This window comes from Pan paniscus, chromosome 12 (genome assembly GCF_029289425.2).
Source record: "Pan paniscus chromosome 12, NHGRI_mPanPan1-v2.0_pri, whole genome shotgun sequence".
Classification (NCBI taxonomy): Eukaryota; Metazoa; Chordata; class Mammalia; order Primates; family Hominidae; genus Pan; species Pan paniscus.
In genome coordinates this window covers 28,089,594-28,106,486 of record NC_073261.2, presented here as the reverse complement: position 1 = coordinate 28,106,486, position 16,893 = coordinate 28,089,594, and the positions used below count along the sequence as shown (strand labels likewise).

Here is a 16,893-nt window from a genome sequence, read left to right as displayed (position 1 = left end):
TAGCTGGGATTACAGGTGTGCACCACCACACCCAGCTAATTTTTGTATTTTTAGCAGAGATGGGGTTTCACCATGTTGGCCATGCTGGTCATGAACCCCTGACCTCAGGTGATCTGCACACCTCGGCCCCTCAAAGTGCTGGGATTACAGACGTGAGCCACCACATCTAGCCCTAATTCTGGATTTGTATACACATAGTCTTAATGCATACCTTCATGCAGAGATGTGTGAGACCCCTGCTTATGTGTCTCAGTTTCTACAATTGCTCCAGTTGTCTTAAAGCCTTTACTAGCTCCCTTTTTACCCATAGGTAAGGCCCAAAGTGCACTGGTAAAGTCCCTGTGATTACCCTCAGGGGCTTTGTTGTTACAGCCCTACTTTAAGCCACTTGTCCCTGTTTTACATGTCTAGAGATTATCCACTCTTCAGGAGACCATTCCTGCTAATTCCCACTGTTGGGCATTTGAAAGCATGCTCATTTAAACATCAGTAACTAGGAGTCTTCATTGGCCTCATGCTGCTTAATTCCTAACCTGGTCTTGACCCCAGAGTCAAAGCCCTGTGAAAAGTCAATACAAGCAGCAAACAATGGTATGTTATTCTTGGCCGACTTTGCAAAACAATGAAAGAGTTCAACAATAGTTAATTATGGCTTAATAGTTGCTAACAAGTATTGAGTGTTAATAAAGTGGCAGGTAATGTGCACACATTCTCTCATTTGATTCACATAACAACCAAATGAGGTAGGCACTGTCATTATCCCCGTTTTACAGGGAAGAAAGTGTGGTTTAAAGGGGGCAAACTATTTAATCTGAGGCCTCAAGCCAGCAACAGTGTTGCATGTCAGCCATTCCCGGAGTCTGTGTGCTCCCCCACATAGAATACTTGCCTGAGAAACACAGACCTTCAGTGCATTATGGAGGAAGCCATTGTGAAGTTTTTGAAGGAATGTCTAACAAGTGAATAAGTCTGTAGTTATTAACAGAATCGCTCTGTTAGAATGGAGTAGATTACGCTTCTAAAGACTATCCTGATGGGGATAGAGCCTGAGGACCAAATTAAAGCAAACAGGTTAGCAACATCAAAACCAACTCATCACAATAGGGGGAGAAAAGTCTGGCAGCAAAGGGATATCATCTAGTCACATAAGTGATGATGTTTAATACATAGTCCATACGAGAAGTATTATCAGGTCTTGAGAAGTAGCTTCTTAGAGAGGCTTACGATTGACAAAATGGAAGGCGACACACCTGCCAGTGTATGCCTGTGAAAAATCAGCCTTCCAGGCCCAGCTAGAATATGTATTTCCACAGGATCTCTGACTGGACACATTCAGCATGAAACCGTGGTCACAGAATTTACCCCCATTAAGGATTCTAACAGCTCAGTCTGAGGCTTCCCACAGAAATCATTGCATTTGAGTATCTTTTATGGAGGCAAATTAAAATAAGAAAAAAAATTGGTAAGTTACTTAGTGGTCTGGTTGCCTTGCCTTCTTAGGAAAGGTTTTCTTTTTTATTTTGCTTCTGCACCCCCACCCCCACCCTCTGCCTTGTGAATACTTATCCAACCAAAAGCCTGTAGCCAAAAGGCTGAGATCCACATTTACCCAAACAGTTTTGGTTATTACGTATCTGAGGAAGGGAAGAAATTCTCCCCTTAACTTTTTGAGGCAATTAAAATGTAGCTTCAGAAAATTATTATGAGATTGAAGAGTCCCTTCACTCCACCTTAGCCATTTTTTTTTTAAGAGATTGGGCCTAGCTCCATCACCCAGGCTGGAGTGCAGTGATGTGATCATAGCTCACTGTAGCCTTGAGCTCTTGGGCTCAAGCGATCCTCCATGCCTCCATGCCACCATAACTGGCTAATATTTCCTTTAAATTTTGTTAGAGATGGGAGTCTCCCTATGTTGCTCAGGCTGGTCTCAAACTTCTGGCCTCAAGCGATCCTCCTGCCTCAGTCTCCATGAGTAGCTGGGATTATAGGCATGAGTCACCATGCCTGGCCACCTTTGCCTTTTATCCTAGTCTCACCAAAGTCTAAGTAAGGATAGAAATAGATTCAGGGACTGTGAATGTCAAGGTTTAGGTGTGAAGGTGAAAAGGTCCGAAATATTTATTACAAATGATAGGGACAGGAGGCAGAGAAATTCTGGGAGGGCAGGTCCCTGGTGAGGGCCCCACTCTCAAGCTGAAAAGCCCGATACCACAGCCCAAAGTGAGAACTGACAGCCCTGTTTTCCTGATTGAATGTTGCCTTTTCCAAAACCACCCATGGTCCACCCTGCCCACCATCCAGTGCCCATAAAAACCTCAGGCTCAGCCAGCAGAGAGAGGAGAAGCAGCTGGGCTTCAGAGACTATAGTTGAACATCGGAGAGAAGTGGTTTGACTTCAGAGGGACAGCTTGACAGTGTAGCTTTGGAGAGGAGTCTGGCCAGGGATGGGAATATCCTGCTTCGCAAAGATGGTGGCAATAAAGGAGCAATGGTTATGTAGGCTAAAGCAGTGGCTTCCCACAGTGAAGATATGAAAGTGAAATTCTCAATAAACTAGCTCTGTACACTGCCAGGCAGTAATACCTGGCACACGAAGTGCTCAATGAATGCTTGCTAGGTAAATAAATTGATTTTGACAGTGTCTGAGCTGGCCAAGCTTTTCAGCTGAATCTTAAAGGATGAGCTTGGCAAGTGGAGAGGGGATGGGTTCAAATCAAAGCATATGCAAAGGCACCTGGGGTGAGGATGAACTTCAAGTTCTTGTCCAGGCAGTTAGGTGGGCAGTGGTACCATTGATAAAAAAAGACGGCAGATGGAGGAGGAGGTGTCAGTCAAATTAATAACAAGCATATGCTATTTTGCCACAAGTTGGGGAAATTAATGTTTAAGAGACTGGTACATCATGACAAGTGTTACTGTCTAAAGTTGCCCTTCTCCATATTGACACAACTTACATCATTCTACAGTCTTTTTTATTGGTGCATTCTTTGACTTTCCTAGAGCCCATCTTTTAATTTTGTCATTTAGCACAATGGGATATTATTTACTAAAGATTGAGATGATCATGAGAGAACCATCCAAAATCAGAAACTTTATTTCAAATTTATCTATTATCACCTTCCTGTAATAGCTAGGCTGTCACTTTATTTAATTTCTTGCTAAAACCTATGTGTTATTGTGTCAACATTTTGTAGATGCAGAAACAAAAGCATTAAAATAAAGCATCACTCAAGGATGTGCAGGGCAAATTAAGAGATGGTCGCAGCAGAGAGGCAGAGAGTGAAGACTATAATAATAAGGTTGCCCAACCCAAAGTTGTAAAAACTGAACATATGAGACCCTGAATTGGAAAACGACATGCCTGAGAGTCATGGCCCAGGTGCGTGCAATTGAGAACAAGTATGTCTCTAGAGAAGAGAGGAAAGCAAAATGGCTCTTCGATAAATGAAGTCAATGTTTCTCAAAATGTGAGTTTTCTAAAATGAGCATTTCCCAAAATGTACATTTTTCAAATTTTAAATCTTTAGAGATTCACAATGCATACTGGCAATGAGAGACTCTGAGAATACCAGCAACAAAGAAAACGATTTAACTTCATTTAACCCAATGTGGATCAAACTAATTTGACCTTGGAATGCATTTTTCATGGAACATCTATTACCACCTCCCAGGAAGGTGTGGGAAACACTGAGTTAAAAAACGAATGTTTAATTTGGTAGATGATCAATAAATGCTTATTTTTGAATTTTTATGAGTAATTTTCTAATGAAATCTGTATCTGTTGTCAACAGTTGTTCAAAAATGGATGTAAAAAAGTGAAGTAGCCATGACCTTCAGAATGAGAAGAAAACCTTAGAAGTAGGAGGAATATGGCTTTACTAACATCCACTAAAATAATGCAAAAATGTCTACCATTTGGCTTGGCCAACCCAGGGATAAGTTATTCCCTCAATTTTTGTAGCATGTAGTTCCTCTGAAACTGCTAATTCCGCTTAGATGCCTTCTGACTGTAAGCGAAGTTTAATTATTTCATTTTCTTTAATAGCAGAGGGTTGGTAAATTGTTTAAGAGGAACAAACAATGTCTTGTTACATAGGTGGAAGGATGCAGAGTCCTGGTGTGCTCCTGGTGACATGACTGTCAAGGCATATGAAAGTTGATATTAACCAAAAATAGAGCTAATGATTCATATAACACCATTTTTCACTTTACATTGAAATGTGTTGGGTTTGTAGAATGAGAATATATGTGATCATTGGGCATACTCCAGTTCAAATTTTGGCTTCATTACTTGTAGCTCTGTAATCATAAGTCTCTGTGCTTCCGTTTTGTATTTGTAAAATGGCATCGATCGTGTTGAATAGTGTAGAATAAAGGCCTCCTCATTTTGACTCTTAGAAATCTCCAGGAGAGCATAGCTCATCATCATCCTACCCTAAAGCAAAATATCCTAGCAGACATGCCCCACCCCATCCCACTCACAGTTCTAAAGGAGAGAGGTCAGAGCCAAAACATAGACCTGCTAACAGTAAGCACGTGAAACACAGTCACTTAATCCCACTCCCTTAGATAGAAATGCAAAGCCAAGGAACCACCAGGCACATAAAGAGAATGGCAGCATGAAAGAAGAAGAAACAAGAATGCCTTCCCCCCTGAAAAAAATTACAACCGAGGAACAGAAGACAACATTAAAAGTGTTCTAATTAATATGCCAGGGGATTTGGGAGAAAATATTACACTCTTAAAAGCAGAACACAATGCTAAGAAAAAGAAACAAAGAATAAAAGAGAGTGTTCACAGGTTTAAAACAGGACTAATTACATTTTAAAAATTTAAAATACTTGGAAAATAAGCCCAAGAAGTCTCTTTCCTCTCTCAGAATGTAGGGAGAGAAAGACAAAGGAATCGAAAACTATGAGAGACATCCTTGAAGATGCGTCTAGGAGATTTAACATACAAGGCTGGAGTTGAAAAAAATTATCAAAGAAATACTTGAAGAAAAAATTTCCAAAGCTGAAGGACAAAATTCTTCAGACTTAAAAGGGTTTCCTGAGTGCACAGAACAATTAGTGAAAAGAAAGCTTGCCTAGGCACAGCTTTGATGTGTCAGAGTACCAAGGATAAAAACAAACATCTAAAGGCTTTTATACCCAGCCAGATATCAATCAAGTGTGAAGGCAGAATAATGGTATTTTCAGAAAGAAAGATCTCAGAAAGTTTATTTTTTATACATCCTTTTTTAAAGGGTATTATAGACATATTCCAGAAAAACAAGACTGAGATAGGAAGTTGTGGGCTCCAGCAAATTGTGGTTCCAATCCAGACCCCTGATAGCAGTTAGAAGAAATTTACAACATGGCAATTGCATTGCTGACATAGAGGGCAGCCAGTACAGGTGGAGCAGAAGGGGGGAGATGGGGGAGGTGTATCAGGTCTTCAGGAAAAGGGGGACTTAAAAAAATGACTTGGGGAAAATTAATCAAGGGCAACTAATGCAAGAAAACAACATCAGTTGGAAACTCTGAAAATCAGGTGGATGAATGTATAATAAACCTGAATGTATAATAAGGTCATAATTCATATATGAAGCAAACTAAAATGTGGCAAAATTAGAGCATAAAGACAGAGAGAAATTCCACTGAATCATGATTCTAGGAACCTTGATCAGCCCAGGGGTCATGACCTTAAGACATATTAAAAAGAACACATTCCTAATACATGACTTCATCAGTCAATGACAGAATCATAGCAACTTGGTTGCAATTTCAACGCAAAAACAAAAGGTAAACATGTATCTGGAAATGGGACATGAATGGTGGGGATAGAACGTGGAGAAGAGGAGAGGGCCATCAATAACTTTATCTTTTAAAGTGGGAAATAAAGAGACATATTATTGAAAGTTGATAAAATGAGAAATGGAGATTTAGCATAACACCTTACATTACAACAATAAACACAAGAAGAACAGAGATAAAAATGCAAATGTCAGACCCTGGCAATGTCCAAGATTCTGGGAGGAGAGGGGTGGTATTATGGAGCTATATCCTCAACTTTCATATTATGGAGTCTGTAAATATCATCTACTATTGACAAATTAAAAAAAAATAGAGGTGTAAGCATGTTGTCTATGTGAAGGCAAGACCAGAAGAATAGAGAATGGAAAAATGGAAACAAGCTCGCAGAGTGGGGCCCATGCCTGTCTCATTTGTTCAACGTTGTATCCCTAGAGCCTAGAATGGTTGGGTGCCGGGAATACCTGCTTAATGAATGCATGAAAAGAAGTTCACCCTGGGCAATGGTACTGGAGGTGAAGAGAAGGGCCAGGGGCTGTTGCTTTCCAACACTGAGTAGTTGCAGATGGAGGTATTATTTTGGTTAAAAAAAAAATCTGTAATTGTGAAAACTATGGAAGAATGAGGCATGCTGTGAAGGGGGTGGTCACCTTGGGGAGGGGAATGTAGGAAGAGCTCTGGAGGAGGAGCCAGCCAAGGAAGGAGAGGAGGTGTTCCCAGCTGAGGAAATAGTGTGGAGACTCCAAGTGGAAGGAAGACAGATCCAGCTGGCTGGAGCACAGCAGGGGGTGGGTGACAGGCTCCGCATGAGCCTGGGGAGGTAGGCAGGGGCCAGGTTTACACAGGCATGGTAGGCCACATTCAGGATGCTGATGAACTGCTCAAGAAATGCTCTGTGCACACACTTGGGACCAGGGTGCCATGGCATTCTGTTCTTAACTGATCAGGAATGGCCTGGACCTTTGGATTTGATGTATGGGATGAGCAACCAAAAAAAGAGAAGAAAATGCTACCTATTAGATAACTGAATAAATAGAGCGTGGCCAACTTCTCACACCCATCCTGTGCTTATTGCATGAGGCGAATGAGATGTGCTGGGAATGCCGGGGAAATGGCTGGATTTTCTCCTCACCAAGGTGTTGCTACTTGTCAGGAAGTTGTGACACTGGTTTAGCACGGAGGCAGAGAAATACGATCAGGACAATTTAGGCATTGATCAGTGGCAAAGCATGTTCTGTTCGAGAAGCCAGAGGAGTGTTTACTGGGCTCTTAGGAGCATGGGGCCGGGCCAGCTGCCAAGGATAATTGTAAAGATATGGGCTCTATTCTGAAGAAGTGCCCATTCTTAGAAGACAGAAATAGATGTGGATGCACACAGATCCAGATTCTCACAGAGCACAAATGCTGCACAGGGATTAGGCTTGGTGCTCTGGGAAGCTGAATTAACTCTTCCAACCCACTAGGGTCCTTGTTAGTGCATCGAAGCAGTAATTTACTCAATGACAAGAGTTCACGTCGCTTTCTAAGGCACTTAACTTACTCCCAGGATGTTGGTTGCACACCAGGGGAATCTGGCTCACTAATCTTTAATACTTGTCATAATTATTTTTCTTTCAATAATACTATTTCCCCCTTGAGAAACTCAAAATTATTACATAAGAAATGTAGAAATATAAGTGTGTGATATTTTTTAATAAAATGTAGTCAGTGGCCCCAGGGAATTTTTGTAGCAAAAGCCTCTCAAATCAATTATGTTTTCTCATTTCTGTTTCCAATAATTGAATATTTTATTTCTATATTTATTTAAGTTCTTTCAAAATGAAAAGGTGGAGTTGTGTTGACACACTGGGAAAGGAGGGTATTATTAATTAAACTTGTTTAAAGTCTAAGATGGAAACAGTGCAGATGCATATAAATTTGCTTCAATGAGCTGTCGGCTGCTCTGTGAGGTTACAGAAATATTATTGGCAGTTCCGGGTGGTGGCACCATTATATGCATCATTCCATCCTCTCTGGGAGGTCCCTGGTGGTGGCCCTCCAAGAGGCATCATTCCATCATCTCTAGGAGGTAACTCTGCAATCACAGTTCATCCAGTCAGAGAAAAAATGACCGAGGCTCCCCTAGGTGTTTAGTGCCCATGACTCAGCGGTTTAGAAAATCCAGGATTACGGACCGCATTTGTCTCATTTTAATCTGGATGTTCAGTCCTGCTCCCTCCCTCTGTCACTTCAACTGGCCCTCACTGTCATGTGCCTCCATTGTCTCATCTGATTCTAACATTCCTGCTGTGATGTGGGTGGGGGTGAAGGTCATTCCCCTTTCATAGGTAAGGAACACAAGGTTCAGAAAGGTTGAGGACATTTGGCCAGGGTCACAAGGCTGCTTGGTGTCGGAGTCAGAACTAGCCTGGGGTGGGGAAACGGGGTCTTCTGGTTCCTTGCGGTCACTTCCTGTGGAGTCCCTGACCTCCGGTCCTGTTTTGCCTGACCTCTCAGCTTCAACTGCTCTTCCATGCCACTGCTGCACAAATGCTCTGAATGTTTGAATAAACAACCCCTGAGAAGAGTAGCCCAAGGAGGTCCCTGCCCAGAGACTGATGAGTTGTTACCCAGAGGCCTGGAGAGCTCCCCGGATGGCAGACACTGCCTGCAGGAGTTGGCATTCATCAGAAAACAGTTCTTCACGGAGTAGGTAGATCTTCAACCCTGTCTGGCTAGCTCCCTTTCTAAGCTGGAGGTGTCAGAGGCGTGTGAACCAGAGCAACTCCATCTTGAATAGGAGCTGGGTAAAATGAGGCTGAAATCTACTGGGCTGCATTCCCAGACATTTAAGGCATTCTAATTCACGGGATGAGATGGGAGGTCAGCACAAGATACAGGTCCTAAAGACCTTGCTGATAAAACAGATTGCAGTAAAGAAGCCGGCTAAATCCCACCAAAACCAAGATGGCCATGAGAGTGACCTCTGGTCATCCTCACTGCTACACTCCCACCAGCACCATGACAGTTTACAAATGCCATGGCAATGTCAGGAAGTTACTCTATATCGTCTAAAAATGGGAGGCACGAATAATCCACCCCTTGTTTAGCGTATCATCCAGAAATAGCCATAAAAATGGGCAACCAGCAGCCCTCGGGGCTTCTCTGTCTATGGAGTAGCCATTCTTTTATTCCTTCATGTTTTTAATAAACTTGTTTTCACTTGACTCTGTGAACTCGCCCTGAATTGTTTCTTGCGTGAGATCCAAGACCCCCTCTCTTGGAGTCTGGATCGGGACCACTTTCCTGTAACAGAGGCTCCTTTAAAACAGGTATGGATAATACCACCCCTAGTTCTCTCTCTTTCCTCTAGCCCAGCCTCATGGGGAAACCTCTCCAGAGGCCTCTGATTTTTTCTGTGGTTGGTTAAGGAAGACCAGAGTGACCTACTCAAGGAAGTTAATTTCAGAGGTCAAGCAATGACTTTCCCAGAGTCTGCCTCTTCAAACTCATGCCACTGGAGATTAATAAATGTTGGTTATTGTTATTTGGCCCCAAGGAGGCTTTGAATGCAGAGAATTACGACCTGCATGCCTAGGTCAACCCCATAGCCTTAGATCGATCCACTGTGACACCAAAAGGTGAAATGGGACACAAGGGTAGAAATTACAAAGAGGCTGACTTCAGTTTGAAATAAAGGACTTTCAAGTAATTAGAACTCTTTGAAAAAGGAATGGCCCTGTCAAAAGGTTTCGTTGCCAGAAGTAGTTAAAGAGTTGTTGACTACATGTCTAAGTGTGCTGGGAAGTGAGAGGATGGTTAGAATAGATGACCTCTAAGGTCTCAGCACGGAGATATTTAATTTGTATATCCTTCCTGTGGACACATTTCTGTGTCCTGGAGTACAGAGGGAGGGAGTGGGGTCAGAGGTCAGGCCCAATGGTCAGGGGGCTCCAGAGCATCTGTCTCTGGACACAACACAGGCCCACAGCTCATAGGCCTGGCTACCTTCTCAGTTCCCCTGGTTTCATCAACATTGTCACCATTGACTGGCTTAGCAGCAGCAACCGCTTAACGTAACTAAAATATCTATTTTGATGAGATTCTGGAACAAAAATCCCAAATGACTTTTCCCCTCGAATCATAGGAAACTGCAGCAGAGATATCACTGTATCACTTGAATGTGTACCTGCTTGCCAGTTACTCCGGATTGATGCTTCCCGATGTAAACAATGGCTGATCGTAAGGTCTAAATCATATGTGTGAAACTTTCTGCAAAACAAAAGCGATTGGGTATTTAGGCAAAAACATCAGTTTAGTAGTTTCCCTGGCAAATGTCCTATAACTCTGTGTGTGTGTGTGTGTGTGTGTGTGTGTGTGTGTGTGTATACATATTCATGTATAAAACAGTTTGCTTTACAAGCAAGTAATGATCAGGTCATTCTGCTGGGCAATTTACTCTCTAGGAACCCAATGGGGCCTGTGTTACATGCATGCTTTTTTACAGGTTACTCAGAGCCATTTAGAAAATTACTATTGTGCTTCACAAAATGCCCCACCAGCCTGGGGAATTAACCCTCTTCCAAATACATCTAATTCACTTGTTCTTCAGGTAATTGGCACATTAAAGCTGATGCAGATCCAGTGTCTATATAATAAAAACAGCTAATTTTTACTGAGTGCTTAGCATGTTCCCAGAACTCTAAATGAATTGGATACAGCTTCAATAAATCCTCACAACAACCCGGATGAGAGTTCCATTATTGTCCCCATTTTAACTGAAGAGTAAATTGAGACTCAGAGAGAAAAGTAATTTGCTCATGGTCACATAGCTTCTAGTGCCTGGCATGTATGAGGCGTGCAATGAGTGATGGTTAATATTATTTTATAGTGGGAGGCACAATTGGGATTTCAGTCCAGGTCTAACACTCAATGAAGCCTTTGCACATGGCCTCTATGTAGTCCTGCCTCATAGAATTCATATTGTGCATGAAAAGGAGGCATGCCATGGCCAAGTACTGCCAGCGGGAATCCCTGTCCTAAGGAAGGCATATTGTGTATGTCACACTTTCAGTAGCTCCCTGTCAGTTGACAGCGTGTGGCACGTAAAGCAGAATGATTGAGATAGGAGTCTCCAAACTCAGGTAGGGTGCGTGAAGTTTCCAGAAGTTCATGAATACATTCAGTGTTAGTGCAAACTATGGCTAGGTTCATAGCTTGCAGATGTCATCCTTCCTAAAACTGATGTGCCCGAGAATGCTCTGCAGGCAAGGCTCCGTGCCAGCTCCACGTTTCTGCACCCCAGGTTTCTGCCGGACCAGATACTCACCTCACCTGGGCCTGTCCTCTGCGCAAAAGTAAGAGACACCCGCTCTGAAGAGTGCACCCCATGGGCACAGGGCTCGATGAGATGCCAATGCGTTTGTGAGAATTAGAAAACAGGTTTCCCTTTCTCTGAGCAAGTGGAGTGTGGGCTGGATTTTAGTCTCCATCCACGGGCTCAGCCGTGTGCCCACAGGCACATCACTGCCTGCCCAAATCTTATAGCAGTGCATTGCCTAAGAAATAAAAGCCCCTGGGCACCAAAGGGACAGTTTCAAATACTGATTTCCAGGAAGCTTCAGAGTATGGAGTTTCCTGTAGTTCTTTTAGGAGGTTTGTGAGCAAAATCACTGGCTGCAGTGTGGGTTGTTGAGATCACTGGGCTGCCATCGCAGGTCCCTGGGGCATGAGCTACCTCCGGGACAGCCCCACAGAGACAGAGACACTAGCAGTACCGCAGGCTTCTCAGCTGAGATGACAGAGGGCACCTGCTAGGCCAGAAGGTTAACCACTCACTCTTCATTTCCAAACAAAGATAGTCAAGCATCTCTTAAAGTACAAAAATATAATTGCAGGCCAGACAACAATAAAGATTGAATAATAGACTCATAAAATTAATTGTCAGAAACTCCACAGCAATATTTTCAGCTCCACGTTTCTCTAGCCCCAGATTATAAACACCCTGCTTAAAAAAACAACAACAAAGATGCACTCAACATTCCAGCCACTGCTTAAGAACGGGGCAGCTTACTAATCCTGGGAAACTTACACCTGGGGACAAAGTTTATTATTGGTTTAACCAAACTGAGAAAGTGTTGGTTTAGTCTCTCTATGGTACTTTCTCATCCCTTAAGCTACTTGAATGAGTATGATTTTCAGGTTAGTATTAATGATATGATGTGAGTGCAGTTTTCCTGGGAGAGGCTGCCTTTTAATATAGGTTTCTCAAGAATTAAAGAACTTCTGCAGCACCCTTTCCATTATATATATGAGTCAAATGTTGATATAAAGCAGTGTTGCCACCAAAGACTACCACATACCCCAGGGATCTAGGGATGAATGAGTGAAAGAATAAATAAACTTTTTAAAAATTTTTTTATTTTTATTTTTTTTAGAGACAGAGTCTTGCTCTGTTGCCCAGGCTGGAGTGCAGTGGTGCAGTCTCAGCTCACTGCAACCTCTGCCTCCCGGGTTCAAGTGATTCTCCTGCCTCAGCCTCCCGAGGAGCTGGGATTATAGGCATGTACCACCACACCCGGCTAATTTTTGTATTTTTAGTAGAGACGGGGTTTCACCATGTTGGGTAGGCTGGTCTTGAACTCCTGACCTCAAGTTATCCACCTGTCTCAGCTTCCTAAAGTGCTGGGATTACAGGCGTGGATAAACATTTTTAAAGTTCCATCTGTGTGTCATACATGGCATTAGAAGATAATAGTAATGTTAAAAGCTAATGTTTGTTGAGCACCCACTATAACCTAGACCTTGTTCTAAGAAGGGTTCATATCTTTGATCATTGAATCTGCCATCCCCTTTTACAGAACAGGTAACTGGCTCACCCTCACTCAGCCAGGACATAAAGGAGTCAGGGTGGGATGGAGCGCCTGCCTCGAGGGGTACATTGCTCCCAGCTCCAAGGGAGGACCGGCCCGCCACACACTCCACCTCCTTTGGCAGAACATTCTTAGTTCCACATCTTGGAGAATTGGTTCCCCATCTAAACCCACAGGTTGTACCTAGAATTCTGCTGTTGAAATTGAAGGATGCCTCAGTTAGACAGGAGGAATAAGTTCAGGAGATCCATTGTACAGCATGGTGACTATACTTAAGAACAATGTGTTATGTGCTTGAAAATTGCTTAGAGAGTAGATTCTAAGTATCCTCACAACACACACAAAATAAGTAAATGACAAGTAATACATATGAATACATATGTTAAATGGTTTGATTTAGCCATCCCACAATGTATACCTATATCAAAGCATCATGCTATGTGCCATAAATATACACATTTTTGTCAATCAGAAAATAACCCTAGAAACAACAAAACAAAGCCAACACTACTAAAAAGACAAAGAATGTAGTTAAGTCTTTTTTCTGCTTAATCAAGAGAAAGATCAATAAGATATAATCACTTAATGAAGAGAGAAAAAAGAAAAAGGCTAGAGAAATTTAGAAAAGTTTCTTGAAAATCAAAGTGTGCGGTATCGTTTTTCCTCTTCATCCTCAGCTTTAGTTGAAAATTAAGTGAAGTATCAAGGCAGTATACATACACTAATGCCAAGTGAATAACCAGACCCTGGCTGTCCACTATGGTAACCACTAACCACATGTGACTGCTGAGCATTTGAATCATGGCTAATCTAATTTGAAGACTTAGTACTAAAAAAAATGTTAAATATCTCACTTCCTGTTTTTATATTGATTACACATTGAAATGATAATATTTTTTCTTGTTTTGGATTAAGTAAAATATATTGTTAAAAATTTTTAAAAATTGAATGATGCTGGCCTTTTCAAATTTGAAAGAAGAAATTAGGTCAATGGGTTGGGTTTTCTCAATGTTCTGTTTTTGTTTTTGTTTTTTTAGATACGGGGTTTTGCTTTGTCTTGCAGGCTGGAGTGCAGAGGTGTGATCAGCTCACGGCAGCCTCGAACTCTTGGGGCTCAAGTGATCCGTCCACCTCAGCCTCCTATAGCTGGGATTACAGGCATGCACTACCATACCTGGCTCTCATATTTTAAAAGACTACATTGCTGTCTGGGTGCGGTGGCTCACACCTGTAATCTCAGCACTTTAGGAGGTTGAGGCGGGAGGATCACTTGAGCCCAGGAGTTGGAGGCTGCAGTGAACTGTGATCACCACTGCACTCCAGCCTGGGTGACAGAGCCAGAGCCTGTCTCTAAAAAATAAAATAAAATATGAGAAGTAAAAACAATTAAAAAAAAAACCCCTGCACTCATCCACAATTCCATCACTGGAAATATTCACTTTAATGTTTGAAAATGTATCTCCTAGTATGTATGTTTCCTTGCTTGTTTTTTAACCAGAGTGCAGTCATACTACACATACTACTTTTATTTTTCTTTTAGAGGCAGGGTTTCACAGTGTAGTTCAGGCTGGAGTGCAGTGGCCACTCACAGGCATGGTCATAGTGACTTACAGCCTGGAACTCCTGGACTCAAGCAATCTTCCTTTCTCAGCCTCCCAGCTGGAATTACAGGCACATGCCACTGTGCCTGGCTCTCATGTACTACTTTTTATCCAACTTTTTTTCACTTAATAAAATAGGCCGGGCACGGTGGCTCATGCCTGTAATCCCAGCACTTTGGGAGGCCGAGGTGGGCAGATCATGAGGTCAGGAGATCGAGACCAACCTGGCTAACACGGTGAAACCCTGTCTCTACTAAACATACACAAAAATTACCCAGGCATGGTGGCGGACGCCTGTAGTCCCAGCTTCTGGGGAGGCTGAGGCAGGAGAATGGCATGCACCTGGGAGGCGGAGCTTGCAGTGAGCTGAGATCGCGCCACTGCACTCCAGCCTGGGTGACAGAGCGAGACTCTGTCTCAAAAAAATAAATAAATAAAATAAAATAACAATAATAATATAAAGGGGCCATCTTTATATTTCAAAAGAAATATATATCAGGATTTTACATGACTGCATAGTATTTCACTGGACTAATATGGTACAATTTGCTCAAGCCACTCTCTATCTTTGGAAATGTAGCTTGTTTCCACATTTTGGCTATGATGAAACACATTATGATAAATATCTTTGCACATACACCCATCAGGAGAAATATCTAGTTTTTAAGGCTTTTGACAGCTACTACAGGGGATTACCCACAGGAAAGTTTGTACCAACATGAATTCATATAAGCCTTGTATAAAAATATGCATTTTCCAACACTAATACTAGCATTAACATTTCATCAATATTATTGTATTTCAATGTGTAGCTTTGGTTTACTAATAAAGTAAAATTTTTCTTCCCAACTGCTTATTAGGCATCTGTATTTTTTTTCTGAATTTATTTGACAGAGCTCCTTATATATGAAGGATAGTAAGCTGTCATTACATATTGAAGTAGTTTTCCAGGTTTGCCATTCATCTTTTTATGTTTTTGTGGCATTTTCGACAGAGTCAAAGCTATCTTTATTTTCAGTTATACTTTATTTATTTGGTATCAGGCGTACAAAAAACTTTCTCATCCCAAGATCATTTAATCTTTAGCTGAATTTTTCCCTAGCAATTTTACAGCTTTATTATCTCACATGACGATCCTTTTAGAATTTATTTTGATTTAACACACTAGGTTTGCATCTAGTTTTTACTCTCCTCTCCACCACCCATAGCAGTTAGACAGCGTCTCAATATCATTTACTGAAAAGTTATCCAATCATTCATTTATTCAGTAAACAGTTTATCTAAGACCCATAGGACCAGGCATTGTTCTAGGTCCTTGGGATACAAGAAGGAACTTTCATTCTAAAGGAAACAGCAGATAATGGCAACTAAATATATATGGTAAATGGAGCTAAATGCAGTGAACAGGGAGAGGCTGGCTATTTTATACAAGGTGGTCAGGGAAGCTCTCTCTGAAATGGTGGCATTGGGCAGAGACCTAAAGGGAGTGAGAGGTGACCTATGCATCTGGGGAGGAGCTCCAAGGTGCCAGGCCATGACATAGGAGTGTTCAAGAAATGATGAAGAGACCACTCTACTGGAGCAGTACCACAAATAAGGGAGAGAGCACTAGAACAGTTCAGAGGGGTGACAGGAGCCAGATCATGTAGCCCCTGATAGGTCACAGTGAAGACCTTGGATTTTGCACTGGGTGAGGGTAGTGGATTGTATTTCCCAAAGATGGCCACGGCAGTGTGTGTGAGCTCTTTTGCAATGTGGCATTGTCACGCCTCCCTCAGGAGGTGGAACCTATTCCCCAACCTCTTTGAGTCTTAGCAGGCCTGGTGACTGCTTTTGTCAATAGAAGACGGGATAAAGGCTGCTGTGTATTTTAGGAGCAACTCTTAACTGCTGTGGCAGCTTCTGCTTCCTGCCTCTTAGAAACCAATCACAATGCAAAAAGTGCAACCACCAAAACATGGCCATTCTGTGAGAAGCCCAAGGCACGGGGAGAGCCCGGGAGAACGAGATGCCACATGAAGAGAGAGAGCGCCCAAGGAGCTCCAAGGCACCAGACATGTGAGTGGAAGGGGATCCTCCTGCTCAGCCAGCCCAGATAACCAAAGACCCAGATTCATGACCCATGACATCTTGAGCAAATGAGGAAAGTTGTTTTGAGCCACCATGGTTTAGGGTAGTTGGTTATGCGGCAAGGGACAACTGAACAGTGAAGTAGGGACCCACAGGAGAGTTCTGAGCAGTCATATATTTTGACTTAAGTGTTTTAAGAATTCCTCCAGCTCTGTGCTAAGAACAGTGTGAAGGAGGGAGAGTGTGGAAAGAAGATTACTTTGGAGAGCAGGGGAGAGACCATAGGATCCAGGACCAGGGAGGCAGAGGCTAAAGTGCTAAGAAGCAATTCAATTCTGGATGATTTCAAAGAACACACAGATGGGATTTGCTGATGGATTAGCTACGGGTTGTGAAGGAAAGAAGTGAAGGATGGCTTCAAGGTCCTAGGCTGACACTGGAAGAATGAAGGGGCTTCGTGGGGTTGTGAGAAAACTGTGGGAGGAACAGGGCTGGAGTTAGAGAAATTAGCAATTCTGCTTCGGACATGTTAAGACTAAGGTTGAACACGCATTCAAAAGGAGAAACTGAGTGTTGTGC

The 16,893-nt window shown here is 42.4% G+C and overlaps 1 protein-coding gene across 1 annotated transcript in view; it reads right to left on the bottom strand.

Moving 5' to 3' along the window:
- The window catches only part of AFF3 (ALF transcription elongation factor 3), a 597,738-nt gene that overhangs the window by 574,273 nt on the left and 6,572 nt on the right, over positions 1-16,893 (bottom strand). The window contains exon 2 of the mRNA XM_063594766.1: positions 9,961-10,043. The gene's annotated coding sequence lies outside the window, so the exon portion shown is untranslated. The remainder of the gene's footprint in view (positions 1-9,960; positions 10,044-16,893) is intronic.